We start from the raw sequence: 20,270 nt of genomic DNA on the forward strand, positions 1-20,270 counted from the left end.
ATTATTTATAATATTAAAAAAATGTGATATTCGTAACATCGTCTTTTGTTTTGTTAAAGTTTTGTAACATATCAATCAATTTTTTGATAATATCACTTTTTTGTGTACTATTCGAACAAATCAGAATTAATGTAATGTAGTAATGTGAGATTCAACTGATTTCCAACCAAACACAAATAAAGAAATCAAATTTAACCAATCACAAATCACGCCCATGATTTACTTAATATGCATATTTAATTGTATCAGCTATGATTATGGCATAATGCGCATTAATTTAAATATTGGATGTAATTGATCCCAACAATAGTTTTTTCGATTTTTAACCAATAACAAACAAAAAAATTAAATTTAACCAATCATAAACCACGCGCATGATTTATTCAATATTCAGATTTGACTGTACCTTTTCTTTTAATTAATATGTTAGCTAACAACTATATACATTTCCCTTTTGACATTTAAACATTACTTACAACTTTACAAAATCATTTCCTTTTTAAAAATTTTACCATTACTGACAAATATCTAATTTACAAATCTACAATTTTGATTTTTCTCATTATTAACAAATCTATAATAGTATCACAATATTTGAGTCCATTTCTTGCTGCCTAAACGTGTATATTGAGTAGTAAGTCTCGGCATATGTCATGGTTAGAGTTTGTCAGTAATTCATCTTGGTGAGTTTCTGGTTTTATCCTATCTATAATCATACGTAAATCATATACAAGATTTGTTCAATATAAATCCCATGGAGAATATTACACAAGCAATGTATGAAATAAGTTTGGACGAAGAGGAGGAATGAGGCATAGCTTTAGGCGAAACTGAAGATGATACGCCCACGGAACATCAATCCATAGGAGATCCAAAACTGTATTTGGTTGGAAAGTTCCTGACATAAGGGATTTTTGATTTTACAGGAATGCAACACACTCTAGCAGCACTGTGAGAAATAGAAAGCTAAAATTTGAGAATGCATGGTTGAGAGAACCGGTTTGCAAGACTATTGTGGAGGATTCATGGCATAAAAATCAAAACAAAACTCTGTCAGTGAAGTTGAGCAAGTGTATGGAGGAGGTATCAGCTTGGGGATAGGACTTTATTGGATTCAAAAAAATAATAAGTAATTGTAAGAGGGAAATCAGGGCAACTAAGGGAAGAATGGACAGGGAGGCCATTCAAAGAAACCAACGAGCAAACAACGAGCTGACAAAAAATCTCATTCGAAAGAGATCTTTTGGAAACAAAAATCGAAGAATTTTTGGTCGAAGGAGGGGGATAAAAATAGTAAATTCTTTCACGTCCCAGCTAGAGCGAGAAGAAAAAACAATCAGATAAAATTCTTGTTAAATGAGAGAGGTGAACAGGTGGATTGGGAGGGATGCCTTCAAAACTTGATGCTAGATTATTTCAACAGCTTGTTTGGTTCAACTGCGTCGTGTTGCCAAGCAGTGATTAATTGCATTGACAATAAGATCCTAAACAGCCAGAACGTAGCCTTAATGAAGCCTATTGAAGATCAGGAGGTTAAGTAGGCTATCTTTCATATGCATTCTGAAAAGTCTTCGGGGCCTGATGGGATGAGCCCAGGGTTCTATCACAAATACTGGAAAACGGTGGGAGGAGATGTAATACAGATGGTGACACGTTTCTTTGTGACTGGCAGGTTTGAAGAGCAATATACTGACACAAATATTGTTCTTATTCCAAAGAAGAAAAATCCTCAACATATGACTGATCTTAGACCAATATCTTTGTGCAATGTCATGTACAAGATAGCTTCTAAGGTGCTAGAAAATCAGCTGAAACTGGTCATTGATGACATTATTTCCGAGGAACAAAGTGTTGTCCTTCCAGGATGTTTAATTTCAGACAACATTTTAATTTCATTTGAATTATGCTTTACATAAGACGTAAGACAAGGGGTAAAAAGGGTTGGATGGCTTTGAAGCTCGACATACGCAAAGTATACGATAGGGTAGAGTGGAGTTATGTCAGAGCTATGTTAAGCAAGTTGGGTTTTGCTGATGAAATTTCAGATTTATTCATGCAGTGTGTCACGATAGCCCGTTACAAAATTACTCATTATGGTAGAGAGTTTGGTACCTCAAAGGGGATTGCATCAAGGTGATCCCCTATCCTCAAATTTGTTTTTAATATGTGTGGAAGGTTTGTCTACCCTTATTAAATCATATGAACGATGTGGTTTAATAAAGGGAATCAAAGTAGCAAGAGGTGCACCATCGGTGCCTCATATGTTCTTTGCGGATGATAGTTACATATACTGTCACGCCACTAAGGACGAAGCTAGGAAAGTAATGGAGACTCTAGCCATCTTTGAGCAAGCATTTGGGCATAAAATAAACACAAGCAAGTCTAACATGTTTTTCAGTCGAAATGTGCAGTAAGAAACAAAGGAGACAGTTCTGGAAATTCTAGGTTTCCATGAGGCTGACTCGAACTGTCAGTATCTTGGCTTACCAAACTGTATAAGCAGAAATAAAATGACAGTGCTGGGATATTTGAAAGATCGTGTGCGGAGCGAAATTCAGAGCTGGGATGGTAGTTTGTTAAAGGCAAGGAGATTCTTCTTATGACAGTAAAACAATCTATTCCTACATATGCAATGTATGTCTTCTTATTGCCTCTTGAAATGTTCAAGAATATGGAAAAGTTGATGCGTAAATTCTTGTGGAAATTGGGGAAGAAAGAAAAGAGTATACATTGGATGAGTTGGGAGCAGATGTGTGTATCAAAATTATATGGGAGGCTTGGTTTCAGACACCTTCACGTATTCAATGTTTCTTTATTAGGAAAACAGGGGTGGAAGTTGGTTACAAAGCCACATTCTTTGGTGGCAAGGATGTTTAAAGCTAAATACTACCCCACTGAAAGTTTTCTTGGAGCTAAGTTGGGTGCAAGCCCGAGCTTTGTATGGCGCAGTATTTTAGCGGCACAGCACATTATACGACAAGGTCTGGGGAGAAGGGTAGGAGATTGAAGTACGGTGCAAATTATGAATGAACCATGGTTGTCAAACATTACAAACCCGTATGTTATGACGGAAAATGAGGCTATAAAAAGTCAAACAGTCTCAGCATTGATGGTTCCAGGTGAAAGAAGATGGGATGAAGATCTTATAAAAGATATTTTTACTGAACGAGATGCTTCTGATATTTTATCTATTCCTATATCAAGCAGTGTCGAAGACAACTGGTATTAGAGAAAGGAAAGGTATGAACAATACTCAGTAAAGTCATCATATATCTTTATGCAAGAATCAAAGCCACAGGAAAGTTTATTTGGTAACACTGGCTTCTGGAAGCGTATGTGGAATCTACAAGTTCCACCAAGAATAAAAACCTTTATGTGGTGAGCCATAACAGGATGTCTCCCAACAAAGGACGTACTTCGAGTCAAGAATGTAAACGTAACAGAAGAGTGTCTTCGGTGTAACTGTGTAGCTAAGAGTGTGACACACGTGTTTCTGAAATGTTCTTTTGCAAGGTTATGTTGGAATACGATGGGAGTTGATACCAATAGCAATGAACATGAGTCTTTTGGTGAATGGGCTTTGGGAATTTTTAATTAGTGGAGTAGCGAGAAATGTCAACTGGGAGCTATGATATGCTGGATAATTTGGAAATGCAGAAACGACTTTGTTTGGAATCAGAAATGTATGGAAGTATCAGAAGCCGTAAACTCAGCTAGAGTGGTACTTAGTCAATGGAAAGAAGCTCAGGGTAAATTCCTTGATCGTTCAAGGGGTCTAGTAAACCTAGACGATGGTGATGAGCTATGGACGCCTCCGACAGAAAACAAGACTAAGATTAATACTGACGCAGTGGTTAATGAAACTTCCAACGGATATACCTATGCGTTTGCTGTAAGGAATGACAAGGGAGAGTTTATTAAAGCTTGTTCAAGGTGCAAGGAAGGCTATCCATCACCAGAATATGCTAAAAAATGGGAATTAGGGAGGCATTGAGTTGGATCAAAATGAAGCAATTAAGTGATGTCAAAGTTGAGTCTAATTGCCTCGCTGTTATTCAAGCTATTCGAGGTAGTGCAGTCATGTCTTCATATTTGGGAGCTGTAGTTCACGAGTGCAGAGAGCCCTTGAATGATCTTAAAGATGAAGGTGTTATCCTTAAGTTTATTAAGCGGTCAGTGAATAACTTAGCCCATGCCTTTATAGGTTGTAGTTATTCTGTAGCTGATCGTGATCGTATCTGGATGGCTCATAAAGTCCCTCCTGAAATTGTTCATGTTCTTGAGAATGATTTTAATTAATGAAAGTATTCTATTTTTCTGGCAAAAAAATCTATAATTCATAAATCAACAATTTTGGATTTCACCATTTTTTTTAATCTCTATAATTTACCAATCAAATCTCTATATTTTATTATGTAGATTAAAATCATATCTCCGGAATAAACATGTATTTATAATTTAAAATGATACAAAAATGTGACATTTGAAATATTATCTTATGTTTTGTTAAAATTTTGTAACATATCAATCAATTCTTTTTATTATATCAATTTTTTATGTAATATTGAAACAAATCTAAATTCATGTATTATAGTAATGTGATATTCGATTGATTTCCAACCAAACACAAACAAAGAATTCAAATTCAACTAATCATAAATTACGCGCATGATTCATTTAATCTTCATATTTAACTTTATCTTTTTATATAATTAATGTGTTAGTTACGATTATGGTACAATGTGCATTAACTTAAATCTTGCATATAATTAATCCCGATAATTAAATTTTTTGATTTCCAACCAATCACAAAAAAAAAATTCAAATTTAACCAATCATAAATCACCGCATGATTTTGTCATCCTTCAAATTTATTTATTTTATTTTATTGTCATATTCAATCTTCATATTTGATTATATCTTTTCTTTTAATTAATGTGTTGGTGATCATTTTTGATAACTATACAATTAACATAAATCACGCGCATGATTTACGTAATATTCATATTTAATTGTATATTTTCATATAATTATTGTGTTAGCTATGATTATGGCATAATGTGTGCTAACTTAAATCTTGCATGTAACTAATTCTTCCAATTATCTTTTTCGATTTCCAACCAGTCACAAACAAAAAATTCAAATTTAACTAATCATAAATCACGTCCATGATTTATTCAATCTTCAGATTTGAATGTATCTTTTCGTTTAATTAATGTGTTAGCTCTCATTTCTGACAACTATACGATTAACGTAAATCTTGTGTGTAATTAATTTTGACAACTATTTTTTATGTATAAATAAATAATTTTACTCCATAATCAATTCACATTAATTTGATTATTGAGTGATTTTTGACCACTGACAACCAATTTATGTAATCTTATGATATTTGACATAAAACAAATTTAGCCAATAAGAAATGAAAAAAATCTTCAAAAATATAATTATTGCATCATCTAATCAACGTAATTTATGCATGTAATTAATGATGGCAACTATATTTATCCTATATAAAGAACTCTACACATATTTTCACCTCATATTAAAAAACTTATCTCAATAACAAACACTTTTGCTCATCATATGCATAATGCAAGTTCCCACTTCAGTCATATTATTTTTTAAAAAAATAAAACAATTTGGAGAATCAAAGTTCATGTGACGTGGATTCAACAGCACAACGGGTGGGTTTAAAGGCCCAAATCTCATCTTCCTCGACGATGACGCAAGTACTGATTCAAACACATTTTGCACATATTTCATCACAATATAGTATATCATATGTCACACTACAATTAAATTAATTGGACGACCACTCAGTACATGTCAAGTTCTACACTGCATTACTTAATTAATTTTAGAAACTTAGTTCAATTAGCATATGGTGATTAAAAATGTAATAATCTTTTCTAAAATACTATGACTATAACAATTTTATGCTTAATTCTACAACTCACCTATTTTATAAAAAAAATTATTAAATCAAGAGAAAAGAGACAACTACATCTCACATATTTTTATAATAGTAACCCGTTAAGTAATATACAAAATTAAAGTAAGAGATTACATGTTTTTCAGCGCTTCATTGCTAAATTAATTTTTTAAAAATCTACGCAATTAGTATCTTGGTGATTACTGTGTAAATTGATATAAAATAAAAACAAAGTTTTTCATATATCTTCTATAATTCACTCCTTAACTAATTTTAGGAAATTTGTGCAATTACTATCTTGATGATTAATGATGTAATAATCTTTTTTATATTGATATGACTACAACAACTTATACATGTATTTATGAACTCCAGAGAAAATTGACAATTAATTCTCATGTACTTTTATAAAGATAACTAATTGATAAATATACAAAATTCAATTTGAATATTAGATGTGTGTTCCACACTTCTTTCCTAAACTAATTTTTTAAAATTTAACAATTAGTATTTTTGTGATTGCTGTGTAAATTGATATAAAATAAAAGAAAAAATTTTATGTTAATTTTACATGAAATTTCTTGAAAACTTTTACCAAATTACTACAATTTGTATCTTCGTGATTAATAATGTAATAATTTTTTTTATATTATACTATGACTATAACAACTTTATGTTTAATTTAAGAATTCACCAATTAATCAACAACTACATTTCACCCATTTATATAAAGATAAATAATTAAAAAAAGTATTTTCATTTCTCAAAATTAAATTTTTAGATGTGAAATAAACTTTTAAATTTGTAGCATTTTTATATTTAAATATTCATGTTGTAATATATGGTAACATTTCAATCAATTCTTTTTTTATATAAATTTTTTGTGTAATATTGAAACAAATCTGAATTCATGTATTATAGTTATGTGATATTCGATTGATTTTCAACCAAACACAAACAAAAAATTAAAATTCAACTAATCATAAATTACGCGCATGATTCACTTAATCTTCATATTTAACTCTATCTTTTCATATAATTAATGTGTTAGTTACGATTATGGTATAATGCGCATTAACTTAAATCTTGTATATAATTAATCCCAATAATTATATATTTTGATTTCCAACCAATCACAACAAAAAATTCAAATTTAATAAATCATAAATCACCGCATGATTTATTCAATCTTCAAATTTATTTATTTTATTATTTTGTCAGATTCAATCTTCATATTTGACTATATCTTTTCTTTTAATTAATGTGTTGACGATCATTTCTGATAACTATACGATTAACATAAATCACGCGCATGATTTACGTAATATTCATATTTAACTGTATATTTTCGTATAATTAATGTGTTACCTATAATTATGGAATAATGTGTGTTAACTTAAATCTTGCATGTAATTAATCATGGCATTATTTTTTTGATTTCCAACAAGTCATAAACAAAAATTCAAATTTAACTAATCATAAATCAAGTGCATGATTTATTCAATCTTCGGATTTGAATGTATCTTTTCATTTAATTAATGTGTTAGCTCATATTTTTGACAACTATACGATTAACGTAAATATTGTGTGTGATTAATGTTGACAACTATTTTTTATTTATAAATAAATTATTCTACTCAATCAACTCACATTAATTTGATATTTGAGTGATTTTTGAGTTCTAACCACTGACAACCGATTTATGTAATCTTATGATATTTGACATAAAACAAATTTAACCAATAAGAAATAAAGAGAATCTTCAAAAATGTAATTATTGCATCATCTAATCAACGTAATATATGCATGGAATTAATGCTGGCAATTATATTTATCCTATATAAAGAACTCTACACATATTTTCAACTCATATTAAAAAAACTTATCTCAATAACAAACACTTTTGTTCATCATATGCATAATGCAAGTTCCCACTTTAGTCGTATTGTTTCTTTTAAAAAAATAAGACAAGTTGGAGAATCAAAGTACGCTTGATTAGGATGTGACCTGGATTCAACATCACAACGGGTGGGTTTAAAGGCCCAAATCTCATCTTCCTCGACGATGACGTAAGTACTGATTCAAACACATCTTGCACATATTTCATCACAATATAGTATATCATATGTCAGACTACAATTAAATTAATTGGACAACCACTCAATACATGTCAGTTTCCTTAATTAACTTTAGAAACTTAGTTCAATTAGTATATGGTGATTAAAAATGTAATACTCTTTTCAAAAATACTATGACTATAACAATTTTATGCTTAATTCTACAACTCACCTATTTTATAAAAATTTATCAAATCAAGAGAAAAGAGACAACTACATCTCATATATTTTTATAATAGTAACCCGTTAAGTAATATACAAAATTAAAGTAAGAGATTACATGTGTTTTCAGCACTTCATTGCTAAATTAGTTTTTTAAAAATCTACGCAATTAGTATCTTGGTGATTAATGTGTAAATTGATATAAAATAAAAACAAAGTTTTTCATATATCTTCTACACTTCACTCCTTAACTAATTTTAGGAAATTTGTGCAATTACTATCTTGATGATGAATGATGTAATAATATTTTTTTATATTGATATGACTACAACAACTTATACATGTATTTATGAACTCAAGTGAAAACTGACAATTAATTCTCACCAACTTTTATAAAGATAACTAATTGACAAATATATATAATTCAAGCTGAATATTAGATGTGTGTTCCACACTTCATTCCTAAACTAATTTTTTTAAAATTTAACAATTAGTATTTTCGTGATTGTTGTGTAAATTGATATAAAATAAAAGCAAAAAAATTCATGTTAATTTTACATGAAATTTCTTGAAAATTTTTACCAAATTACTACAATTTGTATCTTCGTGATTAATAATGTAATAATCTTTTTTGTAATATACTATGACTATAACAATTTTATGTTTAATTTAAGAATTCGCCAATTAATCAAAAACTACATTCCACCTATTTATATAAAGATAACTAATTAAAAAAAGTATTTTCATATCTCAAAATTAAATTTTTAGATGTGAAATAAACTTTTAAATTTGTAGCATTTTTATATTTAAATTGCCATGTTGTAATATATTGTAACTCAGAGCTTCTAAAGATACGTTGTCCAGGCGATTCTCAAAGAATTATGAGTTAGTAATCGGCTTTTAGTTAATATTAGTTCTTGCATAGTTATGTTTAGTGTCACGTCTATTTTTCACAAACCAATTTTCTTAAAGAGCCGAATACCTTTCATTCGATCTCTTCACTCGATATGTACAACACCAATTTTAGAGTACGAGTCTATGTTACCATTTCGTGGCCTTTCAAGACTAAATAAGGAGTTTTCATTGGTTGTAATATAATTCCTTTGGACGATTGAGTAAATCACGTAATATGCATATTTTAATATTATTTTCATAAACATTCATAGTAAAAATAAACATTTCTAGCAATTTATTTTCCCTGTTTGTCAACATTCTCGTATGCAGGCTTTTGTTAGGGCAGACTTATGGAATGCTTTGGGAATTAAAATTGTTGAGGGACAATAATATGAAATATCTAATTTCTTTACTACGCATGTGACTGGAAATTTCTGACCTGTTCCATCTACCGTAAAAATCGTTTTTTTCAAATTCAACCATGATCCATTTAATTCATGAAAATCACGAAGATGCCAACTTACCAACATACACTTTCAAATTTGTGCAAGTTCTACTTTGGCCATAAATCTGGTTGAATATGCTTTTAATCCGTAATTCGTCATTGATATGATTATATTTCTCGACACTTATCTTATACAGAAATCATATCAAATATATTGTTTTTTTTATATTTCAACATGTCATTTTTCAAATGTTATTGGAATAGTTGAACATCTACAACCAATGATTAACATGAACCGGATATTTTGACTCAAACCTCTTATAAGATTCTAATTTTATCATGGCAGGTTCTAATCAATAAGTTATAAATATGATAAATTAACTAATTATACAATAACTTAATTGTTACAAGGTACTCTATTAAAATGAATATAGTGGTTATATTAACTGAAAGTATAACACCTTGATACGAAGATGTTTTAGACACGTGGGTCATAGTTATTCTGTCAAGTGCAAAAGTTATGATGGATAGATGTAAGCCCTTAGATTTCATTCATGATATTTAGATAAAAATGTAATTAAAACTTTACACTATGCCTAACTTATGTTAAATGTATTGTTTTTAATTTCAGACATTGTTTCAATCACTAATACTCGAGCATCTAGAATTATATTAATGAAGGTTAGGCTGAGGTTTGGAATTTCATGGCACTGGTATGAATGTAACAAATTGTATTAATTATTTCTATAATAAGTTTTTTTTAATAACAAAATCTTATTTATTGTGGAACAAAAACTAGGGTGCGTTAGTATTTAATGCTAGGGTTTGTGAGTTTCGAGCTTTAATGGTTGCTCTTGCGTTTGAGACTATCGGTCCTTGCAAGATGCCTACATATCTCTGTGTGGTAAAGAATCAAGCCAAAAACGTAGTTCTAGGTTGAGTGGTAGAGCCCTTTATATATAGGTGAGTCTAGGGTTACACTTGTCTTGGGAGACTTGATGGACAAGTCTCCAACTTAGATGGCGATTAGGAGTCCTTTAAGGGTAGGAACTCCAGAACCTTCTGCGTTGGACTTTGAGTCCATATGGGACACATGTCTCTGCTCTTCCATCCGTATTGGTCCTAGTCCATGAACAACTTGTGTTCGTGGACCTTGACGACCTCTGCTAGTGGGCCTTGTCTACATGGGCATTCATGAGTCTCCTACGAGTTCGGACCAGACTGGTCTGTACTGGACTTCAGAAAGGAAGCCCAAGTGTAACTAAGATGAAATTTAATGTGTCTTTATGATATATTTTCTGTCCATATCATTTTCCCCACAATTTCCGGGAATACTGCTCGAGTTTTCGTGGAAGTTATATTGGTCTTTTCGCGACTTGGGGTATTTTGGCCGTTCTCGGGTATCGGCCCTTCATGGGTATCGGCCCTTCATGGATATCGGTCCTTCATGGGTATTGACCATTCATGGGTATTGACCATTCATGGGTATCAGTGTTTTATCGTAAAGTGTGGAGCGACCTACACGTTTATAACGACTTACAGAGTGCGAGTATACACACTTGAGGCCTTTGCACAGGCTATTTGGATAGTGTTTAACACTAAATGGTCCTAATAGGGACTAAAAAGTGAGTATTTATCACCCCCTGAACCTTCGTCAAGGTTAATTATTGTTGGGATAATCGAATCATGGTGTTGCGTTATATGATATGAAAATATTCGAGTTTGAAAAGAGAGTTAACCTTAATCACTACGGCGCAAGCGATTCTACAATCTTCTATTGTATTCCTATACTCCCTTGAACGAAGTGTGGCCTTCGATCCTTCAAGGTTGAGCCTCCATGAACCCTGGAATTTTTAGAACCCTTCTCCATGGAGGCATAATGAGTATTTATAGGCTACAATAAGGATCAAGGAGAAAATTAGGTCGGGCCTTCTAATGATATCATGGGCCAAGCCCGATATCATTAATATTATTTAATTCCACTAAATAATTAATACTGCACTACCCACCTAATTCCGGTAATTTATTTATTTAATTAATCAAGGCTCCTTTAGTATTTGCTTATTAAATTCCCCATGTTTAAAATAGCGCATGTTCATTAATTAAATGAATCAATGATAATTTATTTAATTAATTTATTTTATTATGCTGGAATAAATCCACCTGCAGGGTTTCACATAATTAAATCTTTTTAGGCTTTCAAGGGGACATCATTAACCCGAATAATATCAGGACATGGATTCCTTCAACAGTCAATATCACGATGTATATTATTCCATTACCCAAAATACAATGATTTAATTCAAAAGAATTATCTCATATATAAATCAAAGCATATAAACAATATACACGTGTCAACCACTATATCCGGATTAAGAACCTAAGCAATAATAATAATATAGAATCTTAATTCACTTTGTTAATCAGTATAAGTGAATAATTCTAAATTTGATCATGCTCAATATACATAAAGTATATTAGTATTATTTAATAGTCAAGACAAACTAATATAAATAATGCTACAGCCGTTCCATTGGTTTGTCTATGACCACTTAGACTGTAAACCTTTATTATATTATATAAGGAGTTTAACAATCTAATCTTCTGCTATCCCATTTGATACTAGATTGTCTACATTATATAATATAAAGACAATGTGAAAACATGCATTCAAGATTCTCAAAGATTATTATAATAGTATATACTTTAAACGAATAGTTCAGTATAAACCCTAATAATCTCCCACTTATACTCAAGCTATTCTTTGAGTATATCGGTGTTTATTAAAAGCAATCCACTACCAACTATATAACTATGTGACCAAGTATCTGACTCCTATCGCTTCCACGTGCTCCTGAAAAGCCTTAGCTGGTAAGCTCTTCGTGAAAGGATCTGCCTGGTTATCCTTTGATGTTATATCAGCCACAATATTATCTCATCGCTTAACAAACTGTCGTATTAGGTGATACTTATGCTCTATGTGTTTTTCTACCTTATGGGCCCGTGGCTCCTTGGTATTCGCCACATTACCAGTATTATTACAATAAATTGTGATTTGTCATGGCAAATTAGGATTTACAACCAAATCCAGCATGAATTTTCGGAACCATATAGCCTCTTTGGCTGCCTCAGAGGCTGCCATATACTAGGCTTCCATGGTTGAGTCTGCAATGTATTTCTGCTTCATACTCCTCCATATTATGGCTCCACCTCCCAAAGTAAAAACACATCCTAAGGTGGACTTTCTTTTATCCTTATCTGTCTGGAAATCTAAATCGGTATATCCCAGAGGCAACAAATCTGAGGACTTGTAAACTAACATATACTCCCTAGTCCTACGCAGGTACTTGAGTATTTTTTTTACTGTACTCTAATGTTCCTATCCTGGGTTTGACTGGTATCAGCTAACCATGCCCACGGAAAAATAGATATCAGGCCTCGTACATAATATAGCATACATTAGGCTTCCAGATGCCGAAGCATAATGAACTGCCTTCATGTTCTCTATCTCATTAGGTGTCGAAGGGCACTGACTCTTTGATAGAGAAACTCCATTTCTGAAAGGTAAATTACCCTTCTTGGAGTCCTGCATGTTAAAATGAGCTAATACGTCATCTATATAAGGCTCCTGAGATAAAGCCAGCATCCTTTTCTTGCGATCCCTTATAACTTTGATCCCAAAGATGTATGCTGCTTCACCTAAGTCCTTCATTTCAAATTATTTGAACAACCATGCTTTTATTGAAGACAACATCTTAACATTGTTTCCAATGAGTAAAATGTCATCAACTTATAGCACTAGAAAAGCCACTGCATTTCCCTCACATCTTTTATATAGGCATGCTTCGCTTGGACTTTGATCAAAACCATACGACTGGACTTCCTGATCAAAATGAATGTTCCAATATCTAGAAGCTTGTTTAAGTCCATAAATAGACCTTTTAAGCTTACATATCTAGAATAATCGTTAATGAATGTGACAAAATACTCATAACCACCTCTTGATTGGATATTCTTGGGTCCACATAAATCAGTGTGAACCAATTCTAACATTTCTTTGGCTCTATTCCCCTTTGCCTTGAAAGGCCTATTAGTCATTTTACCTTCCAAGCAGGATTCAAAAACTGGAAATGGCTCCACTGCCAATGAGCTTAAAGGCCCGTCTACTACCAGTCTTTGAATCCTCCTCAAGTTAATGACCCAATCTCAAGTGCCACAGATATGTTTGGTTCAAATTAAAAGGTTCCTTTCTTTTAGTAGAGGTAAAAGATGTGTTGTTCAATTTCCTATATTGTAGTTGCAGTGCAGGTTGACTAGAATTATTTATATACAAATTGTCTTGCAATGTACCAGAACATATAATTTGTTTATTCATCATAATTGAAACACTAAGATCCAAACAAACATTATAACCATCCATAACAAGCTTAGAAACTGAAATTAGATTCCTTCTAAAAGAAGGTATATAAAGACAATTGTTCAAAACCAAAATCCTATCAGATTCAAAAGATAAATGAATAACTCCTACTGCAACTACTGCTACTTTCGTAACATCTCCCATGAACACGTATATCTCACCATCTCTAAGCATTCTAGTTAGTTGGAACCCCTAGATAAAATTACAAACATGATCAGTGGTTCCTGTATCTACACACCAAGTGCTCGTAAATATAGCCACTATATATATTTTTGTAACTAGAGAAAGAGACATTCCAGTATTATTTATCTTCTTAGGAAGAGGACAATCATGTTTCCAGTGACCTGACTGCTTGCACCTGAAGCACTTTCCCTTAGGCTTTTTCACACCATCTTGAACTCCCACTGCCTTCACAGCTTTCTGTGTCTAAGCCTTTTTCTTCCTCTTCATACCTTTCTGCTTAGAGGAAGAAACTTTCTCAGCCACATTCACTTGAACACTCTGCCGAAATAATCCTTCAGCTGCCTGAAGTTCTGTCAGAAGTTCCGCAAGACTATACAACCTCTTGTTTATGTTGTGATTCAAGCAAAACTGCTCAAAACTCTTTGACAAGCTCATAAGGATAATGTCAGTCTAGGTTTCCCCGTCAAGCTCAGCACCAAGGATCTTTATCTCATTCAGATGTGACATCATCTTGAGAACATGATCCCTTACAGGCGTTCCTTTAGCCATCCGAGTGTTCATTAAATCCTTCATGGCTACTTGCCTAGAAGCCCTATTTGATCTTCAAAAAGTTCTTTGAGATTAAAGAGCATATCCCCAACAGTGGCCATAGACTGATGCTGATGATGCAAAACACCTGACATTGCTGCCAGAATATAACATTGCAACATCTCATTAACCTTAATCCACCGCTTATAATACTCTTTCTCAACTTCAGGAGCATTAGCAGATTGATGATCTGGCTTGGGTTCATAAGTGCAAACTTGTACTCCTCGGCAGTCAACACAATGTCCAAATTTTGTTTCATTCAATATAGTTAGGTCTGGTAAGTTTGTTATCCTTAAGTATGGGGAACAGTGGATTAAAGCCCATTGTATCCTGAGAATCATGCATATAAAAAAAATCACATAACACAAAAATAAAGGGTGCATTAAATATTAAGATCTATTGGTTCCTCAAACAATTATTAAAATTAATGCGTTAACATTTAAACACCATAAGCTTCTGGTACGCCACGATATGTGACATGTATACCACCTAAATTTGTTTAAATGTTATTTCGGTCCTATTACTAAATAATACGCCACGTTGGGGTGGTCTATATTATTTTTCATAGCTAAGTATATACCATCATCAAATCTAAAATTAACCATAATTATACCAGATGCCACCATTTGATATCTTAAATATGGTTAATTAGCAGGTCTCGAAGAATTCACAGCTACCCGATTCCTAGCCAGAATTCGCCATATTTAATATCAAAAGGGTATCCTATAATTATTCGAAATCTATGAAACTTGGTATGCCACGATGGGTGTCATGCATACCTTCCAATATTCGTTATTAATTTAAGAAGTTTGTTCTAGCAATTTCTTTACCATTTTAGACACCATAAATTACATGCCAAGATGGGTGACGTATATATAATTTATATTTGTCTTTATGTTAAATTACATAAAAACAATAATGGAGACCATGGGATTTAATTTCATATTAATTTCCTCTCTCACTTAGTATTTACTTTAAGGATTTTATCTAGAAGCATCGTCCTTTGTCAATTTTCCGCATTCCGCATGTATCATAATAACAATACATATAACACATAACTTAACAGTATACTCATCATAATTAAAGCACAATAAAATAGCCTTATATCCATGTCGTTCTAGCATGTTAAGAGTTAGTATCACATGACATAACTACACAAACACAGAACACATAGTAGCAATAATAAAGATAAGTAAAAATTATGTAAAACATAATAATATACATCCATTATTATGGCCCCGAAGAAAAACTTCAAATTCATCCGTTGAAAAATTTTAAAAATCTTCAGGCGCCTGTTTGACTACCTAAACGAACTCAGGGTGGTCTTTAAAAATGGGAGATGGTCTCCATCTCAGCCTGTAGGTCTCGTTCTGCCGTTTCTGAAAAGGTATTAGTCGCCCCAATCGGATATCGTATGCAAAATCTGTAGTCTAAACAATGAAGCAGCAAAGAAAACAACATGTAGCAGCGAAAGAACTATGTTTCTCGCATCTTCGTTGATCAAACAATTACATACGATAAATACAACAGAAAAATCTATTCTATTCAAATTACAATATTACAATCAAAACAGAAATCAAAATTAAAAACTATCATGATCAACCCTCATGATTTTAATATACAACCACAATAAACCATGTGGGATCCAAACACATAATTAAAACCATGGCCATAATATTAAATAACAACGTACATCACAGAAACAATACAAGCCTCCCACTATATACAAGCAAATATAATTACAACATGGACATCATATCATATAACACTAAATCTATAACCTAGATCATGATGCCAATTATTGGGACAATCGAATCATGGTATTACGTTATATGATATGAAAATATTCGAGTTTGAAAAGAGAATTAACCTTAATCGCTACGGCGCAAGCGGTTCTAATCCAAAATCTTCTATTGTATACCTATACTCACTTGAATGAAGTGTGGCCTTCGATCCTTCAAGGTTGAGCCTCCATGAACCCTGGATTTTTTAGAACCCTTCTCCATGGAGGCATAATGAGTATTTATAGGCTACAATAGGGATCAAGGAGAAAATTAGGTCGGGCCTTCTAATGATATCATGGGCCAAGCCCAATATCATTAATATTAATTAATTCCACTAAATAATTAATATTGCACTACCCACCTAACTCCGGTAATTTATTTATTTAATTAATTCGGCTCCTTTAGTATTTGCTTATTAAATTCCCCATGTTTAAAATAACACATGTCCATTAATTAAATGAATCACTGATAATTTATTTATTTAATTTTTTTTATCTTTGATCATCCCCTCAACCTTTATTTAATTATATTGGAATAAATCCACATGTTGGGTTTCACATAATTAAATCTTTTTGAGCTCTCAAGGGGACATCATTAACTCGAATAATATCAGGACATGGATTCCTTCAACATGAAATATTCACCATGTATATTATTCCATTACCCAAAATAGAATGATTTAATTCAAAACAATTATCTCATATATAAATCAAAGACTGTAAATAATATACACGTGTCAATCACTATATCTGGATTAAGAACCTAAGCAATATTAATAACAAAGAATCTTAATTCACTTTGTTAATCAGTATAAGTGAATAATTCTAAATTTGATCCTGCTCAATATACACAAAGTATATTAGTATTATTTAATAGTCAAGACAAACTAATATAAATAATACTACAGCCGTTCTAGTGGTTTGTCTAACACCACTTAGACTATGAACCTTTATTATATTATATGAGGAGTTTAATAATCTAATCTTGTGCTATCCCATTTGATACTAGATTGTCTATAATATATAATATAGAGACAATGTGAAAACATGCATTCAAGATTCTCAAATGATTATTATAATAGTATATACTTCAAACGAATAGTTCAGTATAAACCCTAACAATTATAGGCTGAAAGCTGCTAAGTGGACCTAATCGGGGCTAATCGGCCCTAATCGAGGCTAATTTCCATGTACAAGCTGCTAACTAAGCTTAAAAGAGCCTAATTTTAAGCTAGAAAGCATTAATTGACCTTAATTGAGGCTAATCTACCCTAAACAACGCTAATCAGGACTAATCAACATGCATAAGACACTAATTATCCTTAATTCACACTAATCACGAGAGTAAATAGGTTCAACGGCCCTAATCTGGGTTAATTTCATCACAAGAATCACTAATTCCCCCTGATTCAGGTTAATTACGCTTACTATACACTAACCAGCCCTAATCTGGGCTAATTTTCACTAATCGTCCCTACCTGGGGCTTAATCCTAAAATCGTGAATATTTAAAAAAAATCGAATTTTTTCTGATTATTTCCACTTTTACAAAAAAATTGAAAATTTTCGCAGGGGATCGCCGGGGCCGAGTAGGACCTCCTGCTGCAGGAGGCTCTGCTCGACCACATGCCCTCAATTGTGGTCTAATCGGCCTCATATGATCGGCCACCTCCTGGTCGGCCAGGGGAAGGTCCTCCTGCTCCTTGCTGACCAGGGCTCCATTTTTTTAGGAATCTCCTACTCAGACTCAAGCTTTTTGTGCTCTTTGCTAGGCTATTCTTACTCTTAATTATCTATGGAATTAATCTCATGGTTTCCCTAGAGTTCCTCAGGGTTCTGCTACGCTTGCTTCAGTGAACGTTCCGTACTCTTTCTATCGAACGTTTTGTACTCATTCTTACCTAACATTCTGTGTTCTATTGAACTTGTTCTTTAGGAAGTCTTATACTTCATTGAACTTGTCCAAACTTGTTTTATTGGATGTTCTCTACTCCAACGGACTCATTCTCATAGATGTTCTAGTCTTCACAAAACGTAGCTCCACTGGGAGTTAATCTTTTCAAGAAATCTTCAAGAGACTTCTTAGGATGGTCTCGAGAACAACTTCAGAAGGCCTCGGGGCTCTCTTTTAGGAGCTTTTGGTCGGCCCTAAAGCCCCAACTGTAGCCTGGTCGTCCAGGCTTGGTCTTGATAGTCCTTGTGGCCACTCTCAAGGAGGTCTGATCGGCCGGGGGGAAAAGTTTTCTGAATTCGTCATGGTGAACGCTTTACTCTTCATGATACTTATTTTCGTGAATCCTCTAGTCTTCACGAAACTTGTTCTTGCTTTCATTTTGATCTTCATGGAATTCGTTCTCGTGGACATTATAGTCTTCACGAAACTTGTTTCCGTTGGAGGTCAACCCCTTTTTACGAATTCGCACAAAATTTCTCAAGGGAGCCACCAGAACAACTTTGGAAGGCCTCAAGGCTCTCCTACAGAGGCTCATGATTGGCCTCAAGGCTTCATTTTGTAGCCTGGTCGGCTAGGACTACTCTTAATAAAGCCTGGGGCCCTCCCGGGTGTCTTTTGACAGCTCCTGGTCGGCCAGTAGGCCCCTATTTGTTAGTTGGTCGGCCAGGACTAGTCTTAATGGACATTGACGCCTTCCAGGCTATCCTACAGATGCTCCTGGTCGGCCACATGGACTTCTTTTATATCCTGGTCAGTCAGGGATACTCTTGATGGACCTTGGGAGTCTCCAGCAGGGTAGTCTGATCCGTCATGAGGAGAACGTTCTATTCCAGTGCTCGTGAGCACTCTGGCCTTCACAGAACTTATTTAGCTGAAAAGCTAATCCTTTTTTAACTTTTATAAGTTTTTCTAATCATGGTGATTAACATAATCAGACCTTAGCTAAGGTTAATGACTTATGTTTAGTCTCAGCCAGGCCAATTCCGGAAGACTGATATGGTAAATGGTGTCCTGCATCACTTTATTCATTTTTTAAGTCATCATTTCCCACTTTTCGATCATTTTTATCCACCATTTTCGGTGTTCTTTCGAGAGGTACCTGCTAACGCGAACCAGGCAGAGTTATGACCTATTGCAGTATGTCGCACTTTTCCTATAAAAGAAGATGAGAAGTGTTCATTATCATTCACACTTCCATTTCTCAACTTCTCAAATTCTCAAACTCTTCACAAGCTCTCAATCCTTCTCAAGCTTTCTGAAGATGTCTCAAGGCCAGGGTCCTACCAAGTCCTCTTTCTCTACCAAGGAAGCTATGCACAAGAGGGCTACTCTTCGCACTCTACAAGGTATAACTCTCATTTCTCCTTTCTCCATTAAATGTTGTTCTAACAGCCTGAAGAGCATGTTGGATGAGAAGGCGGACGAGTACCCAAGTATCGTCTATTTTGATGTGTTTCATCACAGGAGCATGCTCTGTGAAAAGGATGTCGAAGAGATTCAGTCGAGTTACTCTTGGCCCGAGTGCTTAGAGATTCAAAAGGCTAAGCCTAATGAGAGGGTCTATAGTCTTAGCCCTGAAAGGCTATTTGTGCACAAGGTGGCCTTGAAATCAGGGCTAAGGTTTCCCCGTATCCCTTCATTCCAAGACTTCTGGCGGAGGTCAAAATTCATCCCTGCCAACTGTACCCTAATAAGTGGGCTTTTATCATTCTCTTCATAGCGAGTTGCCATGACCTGGGCATCCCGCTGAGCATAACGATGTTCCAAAGTATATTCATGATGAAAGCTTCTCC

Source organism: Apium graveolens, chromosome 9 (genome assembly GCF_009905375.1).
Source record: "Apium graveolens cultivar Ventura chromosome 9, ASM990537v1, whole genome shotgun sequence".
NCBI lineage: Eukaryota > Viridiplantae > Streptophyta > Magnoliopsida > Apiales > Apiaceae > Apium > Apium graveolens.